General features: G+C 38.1%; 1 long non-coding RNA gene across 1 annotated transcript; it reads right to left on the reverse strand.

Moving 5' to 3' along the window:
• Positions 1–5409: 5409 nt before the first annotated feature.
• LOC116591305 lies at positions 5410–23523 on the reverse strand. The gene is made up of 3 exons (XR_004285937.1): positions 23441–23523; positions 19116–19117; positions 5410–5422 (listed from the first exon to the last, which is right to left on the reverse strand). It is a non-coding gene; the product is annotated as an uncharacterized LOC116591305 (long non-coding RNA).
• Positions 23524–23812: the final 289 nt, after the last annotated feature.

Below are 23812 nucleotides of genomic sequence, written 5' to 3' on the forward strand. Positions count from 1 at the left end.
ATAGCAAGATGTTAGAGACTGCACATCTTGAAGACTGGTGTAGCACTGACCATTTGGGGCCAATAAAGTAGAGCTTTTTGAATGTGAATGGCCTATAAATTTCCAGTAACCTCTGACTGACTCAAAGGAACAAAGTAAAGCTTCACCAAAACAGTCCATCCCAAAGCACTAAGAAATATCTGGGTTTCTAAAGTTATCAGCTGCAGCACAATCAAATTTCATCACATGGCCTCCTTCTTTTCTTGTGGTCACCTAACTAGACTACCACCTACTCTCTCCACCACTAGTATTATCTAAACTTCCATCATTCGTTGGCATTCCTGTCACTCATTATTACCAATCTCCTAGTTTGGGCACTCGCCCTAACCAGCCTTTCCAAGTTGTCTCTATCACATTGTTAATTGAATGTATGTGGCATCATTTTCCAGAGCAGAGAGAACAAAAAGCCCTAAGTGACTAGAAAACCAATTCAAAAGGCTTCATCTGGGCTGAATCTCACTCTGATTGTCCTTAGGAAATATTTCCTGTTCAACTGATGTATAGACTAATCCTTTTCTTCTAAGGAATACAATAAAAATAGTTTCTAGTTCTCGTTTTTTAAGCTGCAGAAACTGGGTTCAGAATATTTATCTGAAAGTAAGTCTGGTCATGATTCTAGGGCAGGGATTGACAAACTTTCTGTAAAGAACCAGACAGCAAATATTTTAGGCTTTGTGAGCCATATACAGTGCCTGTCACACACTATTTTGGGGGGCTTTGCTTGCTTATAATCCTTTAGAAATATAAAAATCATTCTGTCATTGGCCATACAAAATGGGCTATCAGCTGACTTTGGTTCATGGACTATAGTTTGCTTACGTCTGTTCTAAGCATTGTTCTTCTAATGCTCACCAACCATTATGGACTGAATTGTGTCTCTTCTACATTCATATGTTGAAGCCCTAACCTCCACTGTGACTGTACTGATAAAGTCTTTAGGAGGTGGGGCTCCTGGGTGGCTCAGTGGGTTAAGCCACTGCCTTCCGCTCAGGTCATGATCCCAGGGTCCTGGGATCGAGCCCGAGTCAGGCTCTCTGCTCAGTGGGGAGCCTGCTTCCCCCATCTCTCTCTCTGCCTGCCTCTCTGCCTACTTGTGATCTCTGTCTGTCAAATAAATAAAATATTTTAAAAAAAAAGTCTTTAGGAGGTGATTAAGCTTAAATGAGTTCATAAAGGTGGGGTCCTAATTCAATAGGACTGGTAGCCTTATAAAAAGAGGAAGGGAGCTATCTTTCTCTCTCCCACTTTCTCCCTCTCACTCTCATGCATACACTTTGAGAAAAGGCAATGTAAGCACACAGCAAGATAAGGTGGCTACATACTAAACAAAAGAAGAACTCTCAGAATGGAGACTATCTCACCAAAACTTGACCTTGGACTTCCTAGCCTTCAGCAATGTAGGACATATATTTATGATAAATCACTCAATCCACAGCGTTTTGTCATGGCAACCCAAGAAGAGTAAGACACCTACTAATCACACTGGAAATCAACCACATACTTCTAGGTAGCTACAACAAGGAAAATTCTTCATTCATTTTGAATACAGATCAAGAGATCAAAGAAAGTGATCATTGGCTATAGTTATAAAGCAGAAATAAAAAGGCCCAAATGTCCAAGGTTACTTCCTACCCCAGATTCAAAACTTATGCAAAAATCTAATGCTACATTTTCTCTTTAAATATTCTAGAGACCTATTTATCATATGTGTACATAGATGGAAATGCATTGCTCAGATCCCCTTTAAAGGAACACTTGATGCCCAGCTGTGGGAAATGCAGTCAGCAGACAGCCCCAAGTGCCAGGTCCCTCAGGATCAGCCCCAGCTGGGGCTGATCAGCTTCTTCCCAGATCACCTCCTTCCCAGGGCAGCTTGCACCCAGAAGCTGAACAAGGCATGTGTGTAAATGTCAGGCTATGTTGTGCCAACGTGGGGAATCCGGTTACATCCCCATTCCTTTCACATCTTGCATCCAAACTCCCTCTCAAGGTCTGCTTCTGGAAAGTGACAACTTAAAACAGAGACCAAAACTCTATATATGACTTGAATTATTCAGTATGCTATGCCAAATTAATGAATACCATTTTTTGAATTGCAAACCAACAAAGTCATTTCTAATTTCACAAACACAGGCAATTTTTTGTAAGTTTTTTCAGTCAACATCTTACATTTTGAATCTTTTTCAGATCTAAACTGTTGAAGAATAGTAGAAACTAATTGTGGTCTTATTCCTGTGTCTTATGAAATACCTTACCCCTTTAAAGTCAAGTTTATAGCAAAGCCTCCAATCTTTAATTAGTGTAAGTTATTCTGAAGATTTTTCAGTAGAAAAGAGAATGATTTCAATTATTTTTTCAGTGTGCCAGTGTCCCTTCATCAACCAGTCTAGTCCACTCTCCATGTATAGGCTCTTCTAAGACAAAAAGGGTTTTAGTGTATTGTGCGAGGTCAGATTCACATTAAGGGATGCTATAATAAACAGTCCTTTGAAATTTATCAGTATATGTGCTGTAAGCATAGTTTTGAGGATGTTCATCACGAAACGGAGCAGTGTCATCTTCATGAGGCCATTCAGGGGAAATATATTTCTTCTCTCAACATCAAGAATTCTGCTTAACCTAAGCAATTCATCTGCTTTTTTTCTTACATGAATCATGCAGTTCATCCCTGAGAAAGTAGTCTGTATAGTGGTTAGACTGATATAGTGGTTAGACTGATACATAGACTGCTTCATAGCCCAGTTCTGCTGCTGACTAGCTCTACATCCTTGGATACCCTAAATTTCTGTACCTCAGTTTCCTTGTCTGTAAAATGAAGTTAAGAATAGAACATTTCACACAGGTTGATTATCAAGAACTACATGAATTATACATACATAATACCCACAGTGCAGAAAAGTAACTCAATAAATATTATTTCCTTGTGAAACTGATCTACTTAAAGCTACTACTTCATTGGGTATATTTTGTGTTCTCCACTCATTTCCCAGTGCTTCTTGCAATTGGTTTTCATTTTGCCTCAACTTTCTGATGTCCTTTTTTTAAATATCAAATATTCATCATCTGTTTCTGACCATGAAATTAATATATCTGCAATGTTGAAATGTGACAACAGGGACAGACCTTGAAGGTAGTATGCTAAATGAAATAATTCAGACAGAAAAAGGTAGTATTCTATGATTTCATGTATTTGTGGAATCTAAAAAAGCTAAACTCCTAGAAACAGAGAATAGAATGGTGGTTATCAGGAACTAGGGAGTGAGGAATAATGGGGAGATGTTGGTCAAAGGGTACAGACTTGCAGCTAGAAAATGACGAAGTTCTTGGTGCACCTGACTGGCATAGTCAGTTAAGTGACCAACTCTTGGTTTCAGCTCAGGTTGTGATCTCAGGGTCATGTGATTGAGCCCCATGTTGGGCTCTGTGTTCAGCATGGAATCTGCTTAGGACTCTCTCCCTCTCTCTCTCTCTCTCTCTGCCCCTCATCTCTCTCTCTAAAATAAATAAATCTACAAAAAAAGAAAATTAGTAAGTTCTGGAGATTTAATGTACAGCATCATGATTACAGTCAATAATACTGTATCATAGTACTCCAAAGTTGCTAAGAGAGTAGATCTTAAATGTTCTTGCCACAGAATGAAATAATTGAGTCATATGATGGAGGTGTTAACTGACACTACAGTGTTAATCATATTGTATATATAGATGCATCAAATGAATACATTGCACACCTTAAACTTACCACAATGCTGTATGTCAAATATATCTCAATTTTTTTAAACAATAAAAATAGATTTTTAAAATATAGAAATCTGTAGGGGCACTTGAGTGGCTCAGTTAGTTAAGCACTGACTCTTGGTTTCAGCTCAGGCTGTGATTGCAGGGTCCTGGGATTGAGACCCACGTGGGGCTCCCCTTGCTGCTCAACATAGAGACTGCTTGTCCTTCTCCCTCTGCCCCTCCCCTGACCTGTGCATGCACACACACTCTCTCTCTTTTTCTATCTCTAAAATAAATAAATGATAAAATCTTTAAAAAATATATAGAAAAACCTATAATATTATTGATAATAAACACCATTGATTCAACACTTGGTAAATGCTAAGCTAAATGTTTTGCATATATTAACTATTTTAACCTTCACAAAGATGTTATTGCTATTTTCTTCACTTAACATAGGAGGAAATGAAGACCAACATAATAGCACCACTTAAGCCAGGACCTCACAGCTGGCAAAGTGAAATTCAAACCCATAATTTTATAATATCACCATCCTGAGATAGCTACTAGAAACATTTCCATACAATTTTTTCACTTACAGATGTTCTTTGTATATGTGTGTGTGCATTTTAATGGAAATGATTTATGTAACTTACACTTATTTGTTTTCCATTAATTTCATTAATTAGCATTTGAAATACTACTACATAATACTTCACTTGGTGTTTATGCCAAAACGTACTTAAGCATTTGTTTTTTACCAATTTCATTCTTTTAGTAAAACCTTAACAAACATTCTTAAACAGGGAGATTTATAGTCCTTTCGCAATTACTTATCTAGTACAAAATCTTACAAGTGAAATTACTAGGTTAAGATACATGAACATTTTAAGGCCATTATTCATATCTCCAAAATGTCTTCAAGAAACATTGATCACTTTTATCTTATACTAAAGTCCAAAGAGGTTACTATCATGTCCAAGATCAAACTAAAAAGAACGATTTTAAATTCTATTGGACTCTCATTGAAATTGTATTATACTAATAGACTCAAAGAAAAGAAATATTTTTCAACAAAGAATATGGTATGCTCCCCTAAAAAGGTACATGGTATGCCCCATCATTTATTCAAATCTTTTTTTGTAATTCAGTATTTTTATAGTTTTTCTTCATATAGATCTCAGGCATTTGGAATAAAATTTATTTCTAGATATATTTTTGTTAATACTATTCAAGTGATTGCTTTCCATATGTCTTTTTAAATATCTTATTTACTTATTTGAGAGAGAGAGAGAGCAAGCGCAGGGGGAGGGGTAGAAAGAGAGAGGAAGAGGAACAAGCAAATTCCCCACTGAGCATGGAGCCTGATGCGGGTCTCAATCCCAGGACCTTGAGATCATGACCTGAGCCAAAGTCAGACACTCAACTGACTAAGCCACCCAGGTGCCCTGTTTTCCTTATTTTAATGGGGAGCTAAAGGTCTATAGCCACCAGGTTCCCCTCCACTGTTTTAAATCTAATTTTCTATTATATACAGGAAAGGTTTTTAGTTACAACTTACTCTTTTCATTAACATTTAACCTATAGCAGAAAATCTTAATTATTTCTCATATTAGTACTATTCACTGTTTAGTTGATTTTCATGGATATTCTACATGCTAGTCTGAAGATTAGCACAGAAGCAAATGTAATTATCCAGGTGAAAATTCCCACCCCTTCTCCTCTTGCATGCCATTGGATTTGTTCCCAGTGCCCTGAAGCTGTGGTACACCAAGATGGAGGGGGCAGTGCAGTCAGCCTCACAGCGACAAATCTTTTATCACCAACACTGTTTATAATCTCAGACTCAAAGCAATAGTAAAAAAAACCAGATACACTTTTTCCATGAATCCTACATGAAGCTCTGCTACCTCAGCCCCTTGGTTGTCATAGCTCTGGTGGGTCCCTGAGTGGGCTTCACAGGGAAGTACACTGATAGGAGATCGTTCTTTTCTCTCACAGTGAAGAGGAGAGATCCACATGGTTAAGAGTAGATAAGGGTATAATGAATCCATGACATGACCCTAATACATTTCAAATATGTAATCTATTTATAAGGTGTTTTAGTCTTTAAAAACACTGTTTAAGTCAAAAAGAAGCACCATGGGTGTCATCAAGGTTATGCTTTAAGACCAATATTATGAAAATATTCACATTATCCCGATAGCTTATCTGTACTGACTTATCTTTGCTTCATAAACAACATAAGTTTTGGATTTTCTGCGTTCTCTGGGTGTGCATAGTCCTTAAAATTTCATACTGTATTTCCAATTCCATGACCTTGTCTGGGGAAACCCTAAAGCGCCACATCCCACACACAGGCCTCACCCCAATGCACTGCCTGGGTCAGAAATGCTGGGTTTTAGCTCTCTCCCTGCCACTGCCGGCTTGATAGATGACCCCAGGAAAGTCACTTGATGTCTCAAGTCTTGTTTTTCCATTCTTAAAGGGAAAATTCAAGTCATATTCTTCTAAGACTATCATCACTTTATGATAATCAAAACTCCAAATGAGCCACCATGAGCTTCTCAAAGATGTATCACCCAGCTTGTGGTTTACTCGTGTTTTTTCTTCTCTTTCTGCCACTATGAACCATGACATTGTTAAAACCCAGCCACAAAAAATAAAGCCCTGAAAAGCGTAGACTATGAAACTTAAGAACATGTTATCTATTCTTTTCTGAGTTTCTCATCACACACTCTAACTGCTCAGAGGCTTCTGGATTACTTCATGTGATAAGATCTGACCTTGCACCTGCTGTGTTCTCTTCCACTCCCATTGTCACTTAACAGAACCATGACAGCATCCTAGACACAATAACAATAACACATCCTAGAGCTTCATTTCTATAGTAGGAAATGTGTATGAAATAAATAGAAAATTAACAAAAATTCTAAAAAATATTTTTAAATTTATAATATTCATTATTTAAAGCTTAAATCCAGAGCAAAATAATCTGCTCTGAATGACAAGAAAAAAAAAAAAAAATCACATACACTTCCATTTTTTCACATCATGCCATGACCCATATACTTGCAGCTCAGTCCTCCTGCCATAGAAAATACAAAGGAGAGATAGCCCTCCTCATTGGGTTATTTGTTACACATCCTCCATAAATTACAGAAAAGCTATATTAATATCTTATACAAAGGGCATAAATGAAGACCCGAATCATCCACACTGAGATGTAAATATAGTTTACAGCTATTTTCTTCTACATGTTACCCCTCATGGAGAAATTTTTGGAAATGACAACAGGCTATGCATTTTGAGAGTTTACTTACCAGGACTATAAGTTGTCTTATGATATAGTAAACCATTATTATTTTATAACCACCTGTTATATATTTTATAACCATCTGTTATATTTATCTGATTAAGTCAACTAACCTCCCTGTTCTTTCAGGGTGATTTAAACTTTGAAACCACATGAGAGGGGAACTTTGAGCTGCCGAGCTGGGTGATCCCTGGCCCTGTTCCTCTGCATGGAGGTAATACTAGGCAGTGATGGAGACCTTCTGGGTTCAAAGTTTCTACCCATGAAACATTGGACAACTTGCTAACCTCTTTGTGCCTCTGACCTATGGCATGAGATTGGCAGTATTGAATTCCCAAGGCATTAGTAAGGACTTAAAACAATAAGGCCTGGAGGGCTCTCAGCACTACACCTGGTATCCTGCACACATTTTGTAAGCATTTACTGATATTTTCATTCATTCCATGGTCCAACAGCATTTGGCTCTTTTTTAATTCCTCCAATGTGATGAACCCTTTCTTGCCCTTAGGACACTGCACAGGGATTCTCCTTCATAGCATTGACCCCAGTAAGCAATCATCATATATTCATTTGTGAGGTGACTTGTTTTATGTGTGTCTTATCCTCAGGTGTAACTTCCATGAGATCAGGAACTGTTTTGTCTTCCACTGCATACCTAGAGATAGATCCATGCTCACCAGTGATGCTCAAAAGATGTGTCGTAAGCACTAAGTGAATAAATACTAAACCCCAGATAAGAAAACATATCTACAACATTTAAAAAAAAAAAAAAACCATCATAGGGACTTGGGTTTGCTAAGACTCTATGTCTCAGGTCCATTCCTTATCTGCTCTATTCTCTGACAACATCAAATCTCAGTTTAGCTTAAAACTTTAGAGGTATGAGAGGAAGCAAGATGGCAGAGAGGTAGCAGACTGCAATATCATTAGGTCCCAGGAGTTCAGCTAGATAGTTTTCAGACCATTCTGAACACCTATGGACCCAACAGGAGATAGAAGAGAAGACCAGCAATTCTAGAAACAAAAAATCAACCACTTTCTAAAAGGTAGGACATGTGGAGAATTGAATCAGAAGTAACAGGATAATAGACCACGGGGGCAGGGGCTGGCTCCTGGCAAGTGGTAGAGCAGTGGAGCACAAAATTGGAACATTTAGAAGTCTGCTCCACTGAGGGACATTGCTCCAGAAGCTAAGCGGGGATGGAGCACTCGCAGAGACAGTGTGGTCTCAGGACCTGCGGGGTCACAGAAAGACTGTGGGTGTCTGAGTGTGGGAGAGCTCCCAGGTATCAGCTCCCAAGCTACAGAGAGAGAGCCAAGGAGTGAGATCTCAGCTCACAGTTACCTTAAACCATGATCTAGGGCACAGTCAGACCACTGCTTTTAGACCAGGAACCCCACAAGAGGCAGATCTGGAGAGACTCCCTCCTTCCTCCTCTGGGAGGAGCAGCACAGAAGCATGCGGCAGGATTTTGCTGGGTTTGGAGACTCCAAATGGGACTGTGTACCGGAGATAGAAATGCTTGTTCACAGGCTGGGTGAACACGGAGTGCGGCCAGAGACCAGGAAGATGGGAGGGATTCACTGCTTTTCTCTGAAGGCATACTGGGGAGTGGGGCCCCAAGCTCATGGCTCCTCCCAGCTGGAGTTTGGGAGGCTGCCATTTTCTGTCCTCCAAAGCTCTACAGAAAGCATTCAGGGAACAAAAGCTCCTGAGAGCAAAACCGAACAGATTACTTACCCTGGCCCCTGGCAAGGGTGGTGCAATTCTGCCTCAGGCAAAGACACTTGAGAATCATTGCAACAGGTCCCTCCCCCAGAAGATCAGCAAGAACATCCAGCCAAGACAAAGTTCACTGATCAAGGAGAACAGAGGAACTCCAGAGCTAGGGAAAGCAATGCCCCAAATTCATGGCTTTTTCCCCATGATCCTTTAGTCTTGCAAAGTTAAATTTTTTTCATTTTTTTTCTTATTCTATTTTTTTAACTTTCCCTCTTTTCTCTTTAATGTCTTTTAAGTATTTTATTTCAAAAATAACTTTAAAAAAAAATCCTTTTAAATTTTCATCCTTATCATCATATTTTATCCCTTCATTGTATCTAACCTTATTTCATGTACACGTATAGGTTTTTTTCCTTTAAATTTTGGGATACATTTTCTTCTAATAGATCAAAATATACCCTAAATCTAGCACATGACTCTATCCTAATCACACTCTTCTTTTTCCAACCAACTTATCATTCTTTTTTTAGAATCTTTTTTCAATTTTCATTTTTACAGCCATATTCTATCCCTTCATCCTGTCTACCCTTATTTTTGTATATATACCCTTATTTTATATATATATATATAAGTTTTTCTTTCTTTAAAATTTTGGGAGGTAGTTTCTTCTAAGAGAACAGAATACACCCAAAATCGAGTGTGTGAATCTGTTGACCAGTCATATATATATATATCTTTTTTTACTTTTTTTAATCTTTATTTTAATTATATCCCCCATCTCCTCCCCCTGGTTTCAGGTCTCTTCTGATTTGGTTAGCATATATTTTTCTGGGGTCTTTGCCACCCTTTCAGTATTTTATTTTCTCATTCATATACTCTCATCTGGATAAAATGACAAGGCAGGAAAACTCACCACAAAAACAAGAACAAGAGGCAGAACCAAAGGCTAGGGACATAATCAATAAAAAATGGAGGCTCTTACTGCTAGGATAAATGAGGCACAAGAGAGAATTAGTGACAGAAGACCAAAGATGGAGAATAAAGAAGCTGAGCAAAAGAGACACAAACAACAATTGTACCACAAGGGGAGAGTTTGAGAGATAAATGATAAGATGAAAGAATATTAGAATAATTGGGATCCCAGAAGAAGAAAAAGAGAGTGAGGCAGAAGGAATACTGGAACAAATTATAATAAAGAATCTCTCTAATATGGCAAAGGGAACAAGCATTAAAATCCAGGAGACACAGAGAACCTCCCTCAAAATCAATAAAAATAGGCCCACACCCCATCATCTAATAGTAAAACTTACAAGTCTTAGTGACAAAGAGAAAATCCTGAAAGCAGCTCGGGACAAGAAGTCTATAACATTCAATGGCAGAAATATTAAGACTGGCAGCAGACTTATCCACAGAGACCTGGCAGGCCAGAAAGAACTGGCATGATATATTCAGAGCACTAAATGAGAAAAATATGTAGCCAAGAATACTATATCTAGCTAGGCTATCACTGAAAATAGAAGGAGATAAAAAGCTTTCAGGAAAAACAAAAATTAAAAGAATTTGCAAACGCCAAACCACCCCTACATGAAATATTGAAAGGGGTGCTCTAAGCAAAGAGAGAGCCTAAAAATAGTAGACCAAAAAGGAACAGAGACAATGTACAATAACAGTCACCTTACAGGCAATCCAATGGCGCTAAATTCATATCTTCCAATAGTTACCCTGAATGTAAATGGGATAAATGCCCCAATCAAAAGTCAAAGGGTATCAGAATGTATAAAAAAACAAGACCCATAGATATGCTGTCTACAAGAAACTCATTTCAGCCCCAAGACACTTCCAGATTTAAGGTGAGGGGGTGGGAAACTATTCACTGTGCTAGTGGACATCAAAAGAAAGCTGGGGTGGCAATCCTTCTATCAGATAAATTAGATTTTAAGCCTAACTATAATAAGAGATGAGGAAGGACACTATGTCATAACTCAAAGGGTCTGTCCAACAAGAAGAGCTAATAATTTTAAATATCTATACCCCTAAAATGGGAGCAGCCAATTATATACACCAATTAATGACAAAATCAAAGAAACACATTGGCAATAATAAAATATTAGGGAGCTTAAACAGCCCCCTTACTGAAATGGACAGACACATCCAAGCAAAAGATGAACAAGGAAATAAAGGCTTTAAATGACACATTGGACCACATGGCCATCACAGATATATTCAGAACATTCCATCCCTAAGCAACAGAATGCACATTCCTCTCTAGTGTGCATGGAACATTCTCCAGAATAGATCACATTCTGGGTCACAAATCTGGTCTCAACTGGTACCAAAGTACTGGGATCATTCCCTGCATATTTTCAGACCACAATGCTCTGAAGCTAGAACTCAATCACAAGAGGAAAGATAGAAAGAACTCAAATACATGGAGGCTAAAGAACACCCTACTAAAGGATGAATGGGTCAACCAGGAAATTAAAGAAGAATTGAAAAAATTCATGGAAACAAATGAAAATGAAAACACAACTGTTCAAAATCTGTGGGACACAGCAAAGGCAGTCCTGAGAGGAAACTATATAGCGGTACAAGCCTTTCTCAAGAAACAAGAAAGTTCTCAAGTACACAACCTAACCTAACACCTAAAAAAGCTGGAGAAAGAACAGCAAAGAAAGCTAAACCCAGCAGAAGAAAAATAATAAAGATTAGAGCAGAAATCAATAAAATAGAAACAAAAGAACAGTAGAACAGGTCAACGAAACTAGGAGCTGGTTCTTTGAAAGAATTAATAAGATTGATAAACCCCTGCCCAGTCTTATCAAAAAGGAAAGAGAAAGGACCCAAATAAATAAAATCATGAATGAAAAAGGAGAGATCACAACCAATACCAAAGAAATACAAACAATTAGAAGAACATATTCTGAGCAACTATGTTCCAGCAAATTTGACAATCTGGAGGAAATGGATGCATTCCTAGAGACATATAAACTACCAAAACTGAACCAGGAAGAAATGGAAAACCTGAACAGACCCATAACCAGTAAGGAGATTGAAGCAGTCATCAAAAATCTCCCAGCAAACAAGAGCCCAGGGCCAGATGGCTTCCCAGGGGAATTCTACCAAACATTTGAAGAAGAATTAATACCTATTCTCCTGAAACTGTTCCAAAAAATAGAAATGGAAGGAAAACTTCCAAACTCATTTTATGAGGCCAGCATCACCTTGATCCCAAAACCAGACAAAGGCCCCATCAAAAAAGAGAATTAAAGACCAATATCCTTGATGGACACAGATGCAAAAATTCTCACCACAATACTAGCCAATAGGATCCAACAGTACATTAAAAGGATTATTTACCATGACCCAGTGGGATTCATTCCTGGGCTGCAAGGTTGGTTCAACACCCACAAATCAATCAATGTGATATAATACATTAATAAAAGAAAGAACAAGAACCATATGATACTCTCAATAGATGCTGAAAAAGCATTTGACAAAGTACAGCATCCTTTCTTGATCAAAACTTCACAGTGTAGGGATAGAGGGTACATTCCTCAATATCATCAAAGCCATCTGTGAAAAACCCACAGTGAATATCATTCTCAATGGGGAAAAACTGAGAACTTTTCTGCTAAGGTCAGGAACATGGCAAGGATGTCTACTATAACCTCTACTATTCAACTAAGTATTAGAAGTCCTAGCCTCAGAAATCAAACAACAAAAAGAAATTAAAGGCATCAGAATTGGCAAAGAAGAAGTCAAAATATCACTATTTACAGAGGATATGATACTTTATGTGGAAAACCCAAAAGACTCCACTCCAAAACTGCTGGAACTCATATAGGAATTCAGTAAAGTGTCAGGATATAAAAGCAATGCACAGAAATCAGTTACATTTCTATATACCAACAGCAAGACAGAAGAAAGAGAAATTAAGGAGTCAATCCCATTTACAATTGCACCCAAAACCATAAGATACCTAGGAATAAACCTAACCAACGAGACAAAGAATCTACTCAGAAAACTATAAAGTACTCATGAAAGAAATTGAGGAAGACACAAAAAATGGGAAAATGTTCCATGCTCATGGATTGGAAGAACAAATATTGTGAAAATGTCTATGCTACCTAAAGCAATCTACACATTTAATGCAAGCCCATCAATTTTTTTTCAAAGAAATGGAACAAATAATCCTAAAATTTATATAAAACCAGAAAAGACTCCAAATACCAGAGGAATGCTGAAAAGGAAAGCCAAAGTTGGTGGCATCACATGTCATCATCAAGACAGTATGGTACTGGCACAAAAACAGACACATAGATCAATGGGCACAACAGAGAGCCCAGAAATAGAACCTCAACTCTATGTTCAACTAATCTTTGACAACACAAGAAAGAGCATCCAATGGAAAAAAGACAGTCTCTTCAACAAATGATGTTGGGAAAATTGGACAGCCACATGCAGAAGAATGAAACTGGACCATTTCCTTACACCACACACAAAAATAGACTCAAAGTGGATGAAGGACCTACTTCAATATGCGACAATAATCCATCAAAATCCTTGAGAAGAACACAAGCAGCAAACTCTTAAACCTCAGCTACAGCAACATCTTCCTAGAAACATCACCAAAGGCAAGGGAAGTAAGGACAAAAATGAACTAGTGGGACTTCATCAAGATCAAAAGCTTTTGCACAGCAAAGGAAACAGTCAACAAAACCAAAATACAACTGACAGCATGGGAGAAGATATTCACAAATGACATATCATATAAAGGGCTAGTATCCAAAATCTTTAAAGAACTTATTAAACTTAATACCCAAAGAACAAAGAATCTAATCAAGAAATGTGCAGAGGACATGAACAGACATTTCTGCAAAGGAGACATCCAGATGGCCAACAGACACATGAAAAAGTGCTCCACATCACTCAGCATCAGGGAAATACAAATCAAAACCACAATGAGATACCATCTCACACCAGTCAGAATGGCTAAAATTAACAAGTCAGGAAACAACCTATGTTAGCAAGGATGCAGAAAAATAGGAACCCTCTTAAACTGTTGGTGGGAATGAAAGCTGGTGCAGCCACCCTGGAAAACAGCATGGAGATTCATCAAAAAGTTGACAACAGAGCTACCCTACAACCCAGCAATCACACTACTGGGTATTTACCCTAAAGATTCAAATGTAGTGATCTGAAGTGGCACATGCACCAGAATGTTTATACCAGCAATGTCCACAATAGCCAAAATGGAAAGAACCTAGATGTCCATCAACAAATGAAAGGATAAAGAAGATGTGGTGTACATATATACAATGAAATACTATGCAGCCATCAAAAGAAATGAAATCTTGCCATTTGCAATGATGTGGATGGAACTAGAAGGTATGCTGAGCAAAACAGTCAATCAGAGAAAGGTAAGTATCATGTGATTTCCCCGGTAAGAGGAATTTGAGAGGCAGGGTGGGGGGTTTGAGTGGTAGGCAACGAAAAAAATGAAACAAGATGGGATTGCCAGGGAGACAAACCATAAGAGACTCTTAATGTCACAAACAAACTGATGGTTGCTGGGAAGGTAAAGGGGTAGGAATAGGATGGCTGGGTTATAGACATTAGGAAGGGTATGTGCTATGGTGAGTGCTGTGAAATGTGTGAGCCTGATGATTTACAGACCTGTACCCCTGGGGCAAATAATACATTATATGGTAATAAAAAGAATTTTAAATAAATAAGTAAGTAGATAGAAAGAAAAAGAAAAAAAAAAAACCTTAGAGGTATTCTTTTATATATTTCCTGTCAAAGTGCTTCTTCAGAAACCATATTGCAGAAGTTAATCATGTGTTTCAGAGACTACATAAATGTCAGTTAGGATCTCAGAGATTACTTCATTTGTTTTTTCTTTGAAATTGTGGATATTGTGAATGGAAATGTAATCAAATGGAATCAGTCAGTAGTAAATAGAGTGTTCCTAGAATAAAACTTGTTACCAGATGATGCAGGAGTTTGAAATTCCATATTTGTCCCTTTAGGAAGTAGAAACAAAACCTCAATGGGCCTGGTGCACCCTAAAGGTAGTGTTATTTTGGTTTAGGGTATGCACTTGGTAATGAGGGTGTACTTGCAGAGCAAGGAAATGATGTTTCGTGGGGAGTATGTAGTTAACTTTTCCCAATACTAGTGTGTTATTAGTATTTTCCTGTAAGGAAATTAGAACACTCAGATAGCAATGACCAGATGGCTAACATTATAAGAAGCACTTTGAACTGCTCTGGGAGAAGGTTTTTATATAACAATATTATTCAAACCATCATCCAAAATGAACACTTAGAGGGTCTTAGAAAACTGCGGCCCACAAACACAGTAAGTTTGACAAAGGCTCTGTTTGAAATCGGGTTTGCAACTTCAAGGTGCATGTCAACACCTGCCTTCAATTCATTCAAATATACAACCCAGTTATGCCTTTTCAGTTAGAGTCTTACCTTATGACCTTGCTTGTCACAGTGTGGTGTGCAGACCAGCAATTTTGGCATCACCTGAGAGCTTGTTAGAAATGCAGAGTGGAAGTCCACATCTTAATGCTCTGAATCAAAATCTGCATTTAGCAAGATTCCCCAGGTGATTTGTATGCACATTAAATTCTGAGAAACACTGCTGTAAATAGTTTTACTAAAAGCTGTGAAAATTAAATGGAGGATTTCAGTGCCAAAAAGAAGTATAGTGCTTTTGAAAAAGGTAGATTTGCAGCTGTTTTTAAGATTTTTATTTATTTGAGAGACAGAGTGCACGCACGAGCAGGGTGGAGGGGCAGAGGCAGACTCGGCAGAGGGAAAAGCAGGCTCCCCATTGAGCAGAGATCCAGAGGCAGGACTCGATTCCAAGATCCCAGGATCACAACCTGAGCCTAAGGCAGACGTGTAACTGACTGAGCCACCCAGGTGTCCTGGAAAAGGTGTATTTGCTAACCAAAGTGTAGGAGATGGTGATATGAAGCTGGGGACAGTGGAATCTGAAAGACAACCACCAGTTCTGCCTCTCCCTGGCTGTGCGCCTCCAGTTCTTCTCCCCAGCTCATACCCTCTGGACCCACCTTGTTAACTCTAGCCATCACTGCGGTAACCAGCATTGCACATCTGTAACCTGACCACACCTGACTTCGGCTGACATCATCTCTTCCAGGTAGCTGTGTCTTTCCACTCTGGGCTTCTCTATGGCCCCCAGGAGACATATCTTTGGGAAACCACTTCGGCATTCTGAAATATCTCCCCCTGTGAAGTGAGAATTCTCCCCCACCCCCACAGGGCAAACCTTGACTGACCCTGAACAGCAGCTCCAGTCAGTTCTGAGGTGGAGACTACAGAGTGCTCCCTGCAGAATAGCCAATAGCCAACAGCACTGGCTAGCTGTTTATAGAAACTGTGGCTTTCTTCTAACCAAGAGAATATCAAAGACAATACAACGGCACTCCTGTGATGACGTTACATTTATACAACTCAAATTTGCTAGCCAACTCACTCTAGGGAGTCTCTAGACTCTGGAGAAGTAAGTGGCCATGTTGGAAGCCGCACATGGCAAAGAGTTGAGGGCAGCCTCTGAGAATTGAGACAGTCTTCAGTCAACAGCCAGCTAGGTGCCAGTGTCCTCAATCATGCAGCAGCAAGGAAATGCATTCTATCAAACATCAAGTGAGATTGAAAGAAAATTCTTTCCCAGCTGAGCCTCTAGTTGAGAACACAGCCTGGTCGATAGATTTACTTCAGTCACATGAGACGCTGATCACAGGGCCCAGCTAATCTGTGCCACTATCCTTACCACAGAAACTGTTAGATAACAAAAGTGTACTGTTTTGAGACTCTAAGTGTATTGTAATTTCTCATGCAGCCTTGGAAAACTAATACGCCCTCCATTACCCGGCAAGCTTCACAAGGTTAGGGTCTATATCTGATATATGCAATGCCTAGTTGAGTATGTGACACATAACATTGTTCAATAAATAGGTTACATGTTATACAAACACCTATCTTTGGGTTTCTGAACAGAGTTCACAATATTTATATCTAAAGATATAGCATACCATCATTAATACCATACTAGAGTCAACAACCATATATTAAGTCCCTATTAGCAGACTGCCTATATACAGATTATAATACAAAAAAAAAATGCACTCAAAAAGGAAATAAACCCAGAAATGGTTTTTACTTTCAATACCCCTAAATGTCTGACCAAGATTTGCCCCAGTATTTTTAATGCTGCAGGCTCCAATCACACAAACACTGTTAACACACCTCTCCTTCTAGCCTTTGTTTTTACATGCCTTTTAAAAAATAGCTGAGAGTATATTATACAGAAAATAGCTATCCAGATTATTTCACTTAACATCCTCTCACAAGCATGTTTTATTGTAATTGTCAAATGAGCCATTTTCAAAGACACATTTGAAACACTTGCCTTTACATGGTCTCAAAAATGTTCTCCCAGCATTTTCTGCCTGATAACATCTCGTATCAACAGCCCATCGCTCTGAACAGGTGTGGTACGCTGCCTTCTGCACTACTGCAGCCAACTAGACCCAGATTTCCTTATTTCAGTCATGTCTCTTCCCCTCATCAGAGGGACTGGCTCAGTGTTCCAGTTGTTCTCAGTTGTTCCCCAACAACTTGAAGAAAACATCACAACACTCCACTTTCTAATAAACTCAAATCTTCTTTTAACCTAAAACTCCTTGCAAAGGACTATTATAGCTACTGCAACGAACTCATTGATGCTCAGTTGTATATGTATATAAACACTGATAATTTGGCCACAGACATTTACTTCCTGGATGGATTTTTCATTTTCTCACTTCATTGCCTTAATCTCACTCATGATGGATTTCCCATACAGATTCCATATAAAACACGCCAATGACTAGCTGGAGTTGAGCTCAAAAACCCCTTGCTTGTATTGCTATCTCATTACTTACTGTCCTTCTAAAAGGCTACTGACAAAAAGTGGTTAAATATTTTGGGAGCTATAGAAATAAAAGCTACTAAGGTACAAAGACCTATTAGTTACTTGTAAAACAACTGGTATCCACTAGTATTTGGATCATCAAATCTAATTTCATACTATTCTTAAGAATCTATAACCTTTCCTGAGTGGAGAATATTTGTTTTTACTGAAGATCAGCAGAAAGAGAACTCAACCCCCAGGAATAAATTCTCCTGGCTGCTATTGTTGTTTCTTTCGTTCTAAATGGTCATGAATTACTTCTCTCAAATATCTCAGGATGGGGGTGGAGGGAATAATAGTTGGTTAGTTGGCTGGTTTGCTTTTATTAAAACCCACTCCTCTTATTTGATTTCTCCAAAACATTGAGAACTAACATACTTTAAAATGCTAATTAAGTAAATCATTTCCAAGCCTGGTTGAATTCAGTTCTATTCTATACCTGTACCCACACAGCTGAATGTGTCTGGAGAAAAACACATAATTGTGCTGATTGATCCTACTTTAAATTCATGACTGCCAATTTCCTAACAAAGCTGACCCTTCCATTTGAGTGCTAGATCTAATGTCATCTCTCCCGTTCAAGTACAGCACTCCCACAATCTTTCCTCCCCCTTACATCATTAATTTTCCCATATGTACTTGTCATGCAGTATTTCTATCAGCTTTTTTAAAAAGCACTCAAGACCCCACTTTCCCTCTCCAAGGTAGCCCCAATCAACACCTTGAAAGAGAGGAACCTACTCTATCCAATTTCTCTCTTCCTGTTTTCACTTAAACCCAGATTATGTTTTTATCAGATTGCTCCATCAAAACTTCTCTTGACAAGCTCTCCAATGATCTTTCCCCCAAATGTCAGCTTAATAAAAATTTCTTCATAGTACCCATTGATGGTGGGTTGCCTGGGAGTCTGCTCCACATTGTCCTCTCTGTAGGACACTAGGTGATAAAGCAGTTACCACTGGTGCATTGCCACTTGCTGTGACAAATTGTGCATCGATTGCTAGAGCTTCCATCCAGAAGTAACACATATCATTTCTGTTCTATTTCAATTGGACAGATCAAGTCATATGATCACCAAGAGCCAAAAAGTGTTAATCTAACATGAAATCATATAAGAAGGGGAAAAGGAAATATTCAGTAAACAGCACTGCTGACTACCAAAACTCCCAAGTTTATATTTCCTGACTAGGCTTTTCCCTAAAGTCTAGATTCACATATCCAACGTTTTGCTCACCATCTCTACTTGGACACCTCAAACTAAAGCAGCCTCAAACTAAGCATCCTTAGTTTGAAACCTCAAACTAAGCATCCTCAAAACTGAACTCCTAATCTCCTCCCCACTCCAGATCAAGCATTCTCCTCTCACAGATTTTCCATTTCAGTTCATGGCAACTCTATGAACTCCACATATTACGTAAGCTCCTTAGGAGTTTGTTGCTATATCGCCAATACCAAACACCACATATGCCAAAAAGTAGGTTGAACAAATGAATTAATGAAAACAATCTTGTGGGTTTTGTCTCAGCTCACTTCAATTTCTTAACACTCTTTTAAAAGTGGTGAAATAAGGTGAAAATCTCACTCAAAAAAAGATTCTAATTGAATCCTGTGGCTCTCAAACACTACTATAGCTCTTGAATACCCAAGTCTTGTAACTATATTCAAATATGGTGCTGCGTTGCCTCCCCTTTCTCTACAATTTGTCTACATGAGTGACAAATGCTATACTGGAAGTTCTCTGGCATCCTGGTAGCCTCATAACTGAGCTTAAGCCATCACTACCTGTATCTCCTCCCTCTTCGTTCTAATTACCATTCTCCTTCTATACGTAGAGAGAACTTTTAGGGAGTCAGATTATGCCACACTTCTTTCACAGGTTATTCCTTGATCCTTACTGGGCATGTCCAAGGCTAGTTACTACAAGGTAGATTCTTCCTATTGAGAGCTAATTGTATTTACTTCTGCACTTAACTCATTTTTTTTTTTTTTTCCTCATCAAGACTCTCAAGTGCTCTCTTCTTTACTTATTCACCAAATGCCATTCCAGGTGTGGAAGTTCACTTCCTAAAGCCTGATTTTTTAATAAACTGTTTGCAATTTATGTTACTTTCTGGATCTGACTGACATACCAGGTGAGACAATTTTCAGCTATAAACTGACAGTTGCACACCCAAGAGGACCTTGAGACTCTAAATAAGGAAATTCAACAGCTCAAAGTATTCCAAAATTTATATATAGGCATTTGCTTCTCTTTTTTTAAATAAGACTGGATTATATCTAAATTCTATTCCTTAGAAGAAATATCTTCTTCATACGTTTGTTGTGGTGATCACATCAGTAAATATATGCAATGTGCTTAGAATAGTATATAGCGTGTAGTCAAATTAAGTATGTATTCCTGCTACTGTAATTTTCTTTAGGATTAATGATAATTCAGTCATCTAAGTGGATATACTCTCTTAAAATATAATCTTAAGTATAGTACTCACATGCTGTTATCTACACTTTAAATCTTTAGTTGATTAAAAAGCAGTAAAACTAAAGTAAATTAAATTCACAGTGAAACTATGGTTAAACATGTTAGGAAACCCGGATATATCAATGCAGCATGAGAGAGGAAGATAATTAGGTGCCAAGGACCACACAGATCCAGTAATTCTTTTCTGTGTTGGAGCTCATAACAGAAGAAAAGCCCACGAGAGTTAAAACTGAGTCACCTACTAAGAAAAAGTATGAGAAAGTGGCCCCACCTGAGTGGGAGAGAGTCAGAAGTAGCAGTTTTGGCCCTAAAACTGGTGGGCTAAACAACCTGAAGCCAGTTATAGAACTGTATCTTACTCAAATGTGAATAGAGATGACTACCCAGAATTTCTTAGTTACCATAGCATGGAAGCATTCAGTTTTTCAATGTCAGTCAATCAAAAAGTATGTATTTATTCTTAGACGTGTCTCAATACATAATCCAGCCATGACTGGACAAAGCTCTGATTCTCTTTAGGCTGGGAATGTGGCCAATTCGTTAGCGCACACCGCCAATTCATTTACCCATTCCAACATGGGCCTCTAGGAAACAATGTCTCTTCATTTTAACTGAGTTCACGAGTTCTGCCTATTTCTCAATGTTCATTATCTCATCTCTTCATTCAACCTCCCTGGAAACGTTTCAAGGCCAAGAAGAATTATTCTAGAACTACAGTCCTTCCACTGTCCCATACATCATAGAACAATACATTAGGATTATGACAGGCAGGGTGAGGTGTCTTGGGTCAAAGATCAAACACAGCCTCTTGAAAAGCCAAAGGAAAATGGACCACAAGTCTGAGAGTAAATAGATGGGGGGGTGGGGAGGAAAGCAGCCCTTGGATAAATAGATAATTATAAAAATATTTTTAAAAAAGAAGTAAGAGGGTGCCTGGGTGGCTCAGTGGGTTAAAGCCTCTGCCTTCCGCTCAGGTCATGGTTCCAGGGTTCTGGGATGGAGGCCCTCATTGGGCTCTCTGCTCAGCGGGGAGCCTGCTTCCTCCACTCTCTCTGACTGCCTCTCTGCCTACTTGTGATCTCTCCCTCTGTCAAATAAATAAATAAAATCTTTTTTTTAAAAAAAATGTAAGAATCTTTGGCCCCTTCATATATGTAAGACCACATATGTAACTCATATGATGAACAAAATTTCTATTCAGACCTCAAGTGGAATTTTTGTCACATTTCCACACTTAATAGTGCTTTTATTGTTCATTTTCACTGCATTTTGCCTAAAACTAGACCCTTTGATAAGATGCTAGCTATTGCCACTATTAACTACAAACAGTAGATCTAATCTTTCTTTGGGTGAGGAGTTTCTCTGAGATGCTTATGAAAGCCATGGACTTCCAAGCACATACATTAGCTTAACCTGCACATACGTATAGATCCTTAGACTTTGTCGATGATTAACATCAAGGACTTCCCCCAGCAAAATTTTCAAGGTGAGAAGAGTCCCTCACAGCTCTCGCATTACAAATCCATTAGATTAGTCTGATCATCAAATGGATTTCTGTGAAATATTGACTATATTTAAAGCCAAATATCAACAATTGAAGGGAATTTCCTTCACATTCTTTGTATGGAAACACTATACAGGACAAATTTTATCTACCACACATCACTGATGTTTTCATTTGTAGGTTTGGTCACCAAACAAGTCCATTCAAGCATTTTATTGATTTTAATATCATTGCATTGCTTTACCTAATATTTAATAGTTACAGTCATCAGGACATTGCTCATTTTAACCACCTCTCCCTTATAACATTCCTGAGAGGCAGAGCAGCTTATGACCTGTTTGGGTAAGCAAGCCAGACACCTTCCCCACAGTGGTAGTGAAAGTTGATATAAATGCTAAACTGATGACTCCCTATCCTAGAATCATCAAACTATACCCTTTTCCTTCATGAAAGTTAGCAGTCTTTCCAAATTTCTGATACAGAGAATGTTTTATTCTGTCAACTAACCCAAAGCATTTGTATAGCACTTGGGAAAAAAATTATTTGTAACAAAAAATCCTCATTGATCCTAAAAATGGATGTCCCAAATTTATAGTATTTCACACTATCCCCATTGTACCATAATCTACTGATGTCACTTTCATTGTCATTTTTCTAATTGTCATTAGTTGGTTTATGCTTTAAGATCAGAGTGTCACCTAGTGGTACACATTTTTGCTTGGCTTCAAATTTTCAACAGGCCCAAGTTGAAAACTTGCTGATTATTTATGACAAGGACGATGAATGAAAAACTGACTACTACCACCTTCCTAAACCTATTTGTATAGGAATCAATTCCTTTGGAATTTCAAATCTCATATTTTCAAAGTGTGTAACAAAATGTTGGGGGATTTTTGTTTTCCTTGTATTTTTATTGAAGTGTAATTAACATATAATAATATATCGGTTACATGTGTACAACCTAATGATTCTACATTTGTATGCATTGTGAAATTATCACCGAATAAGTCTAATCACCATTTGTCACCATACAAGTTAATACAATATTACTGACAGTATTCTCTATGGTATAAATTACATTTTTATGACTTGTTTGTAACTGGAAGTTTGTACCTCTTGATCCCATTCACCAATTTTGCTCCCAGCCTCCTCTCATCTGGCAACCATCACTCCGTTTTCTGTATCTAGAAGTCTGTTCACTTCATTTGTTTTCTGTATCCCACTTATAACAGAAATCATGAAGTGTTTGTCTTTCTCTGTCTGACTTACTTCACTTAGCATAATACCATCAAGGCCTATCCACGTTGTTGCAAATGGCAAGATTTCATTCTTTTTTTTATGGCTGAGTGTTATCCCATTGTGTGTGTGTGTGTGTGTGTGTGTGTGTGTCTGTATAACATCTTTATCCATCTCCTGTTGATGGGCACTTGTGTTGTTTTCATATTTTGGCTATTATAAATACTGTTGCAATAAACATGAATGCATACATAAACATGCATACCTTTTTGAACTAATGGATTCCCAAAAATGGAATTGCTGAATCATATGGTAACTCCATTTTTTAATTTTTGAGGAAGCTCTGTACTGTTTTCATTGCGGTTATGCCAATTTACATTCATTTAACAATGCACACGGGTTCCTTTTTCTTCACATTCTCTCCAATACTTGTCTTTCTGATAATAGCCATTCAAACAGCAGTGAGGTGGTAACCCATTATGGCTTTGATTTCCATTTCCCTGATGATTAGTGATGTTAAACCTCTCTTCATGTGCTTATCAGTCATCTGTATGTCTTCTTTGGGAAAATGTCTATTCAGATCATCTTCCTATTTTTTTTTAATTTTTAATTTTTTTTTATTTTTTATAAACATATAATATATTTTTATCCCCAGGGGTACAGGTCTGTGAATAGCCAGGTTTACACACTTCACAGCACTCACCATAGCACCTACCCTCCCCAATCTTCCTACTTTTTAATCACTGTTTTTTGGGGGGTTTTTGTTATTGTGTTATATTAACTCTTTAGATATGCTATATA

This window comes from Mustela erminea, chromosome 5 (assembly GCF_009829155.1).
Source record: "Mustela erminea isolate mMusErm1 chromosome 5, mMusErm1.Pri, whole genome shotgun sequence".
Lineage (NCBI taxonomy): Eukaryota > Metazoa > Chordata > Mammalia > Carnivora > Mustelidae > Mustela > Mustela erminea.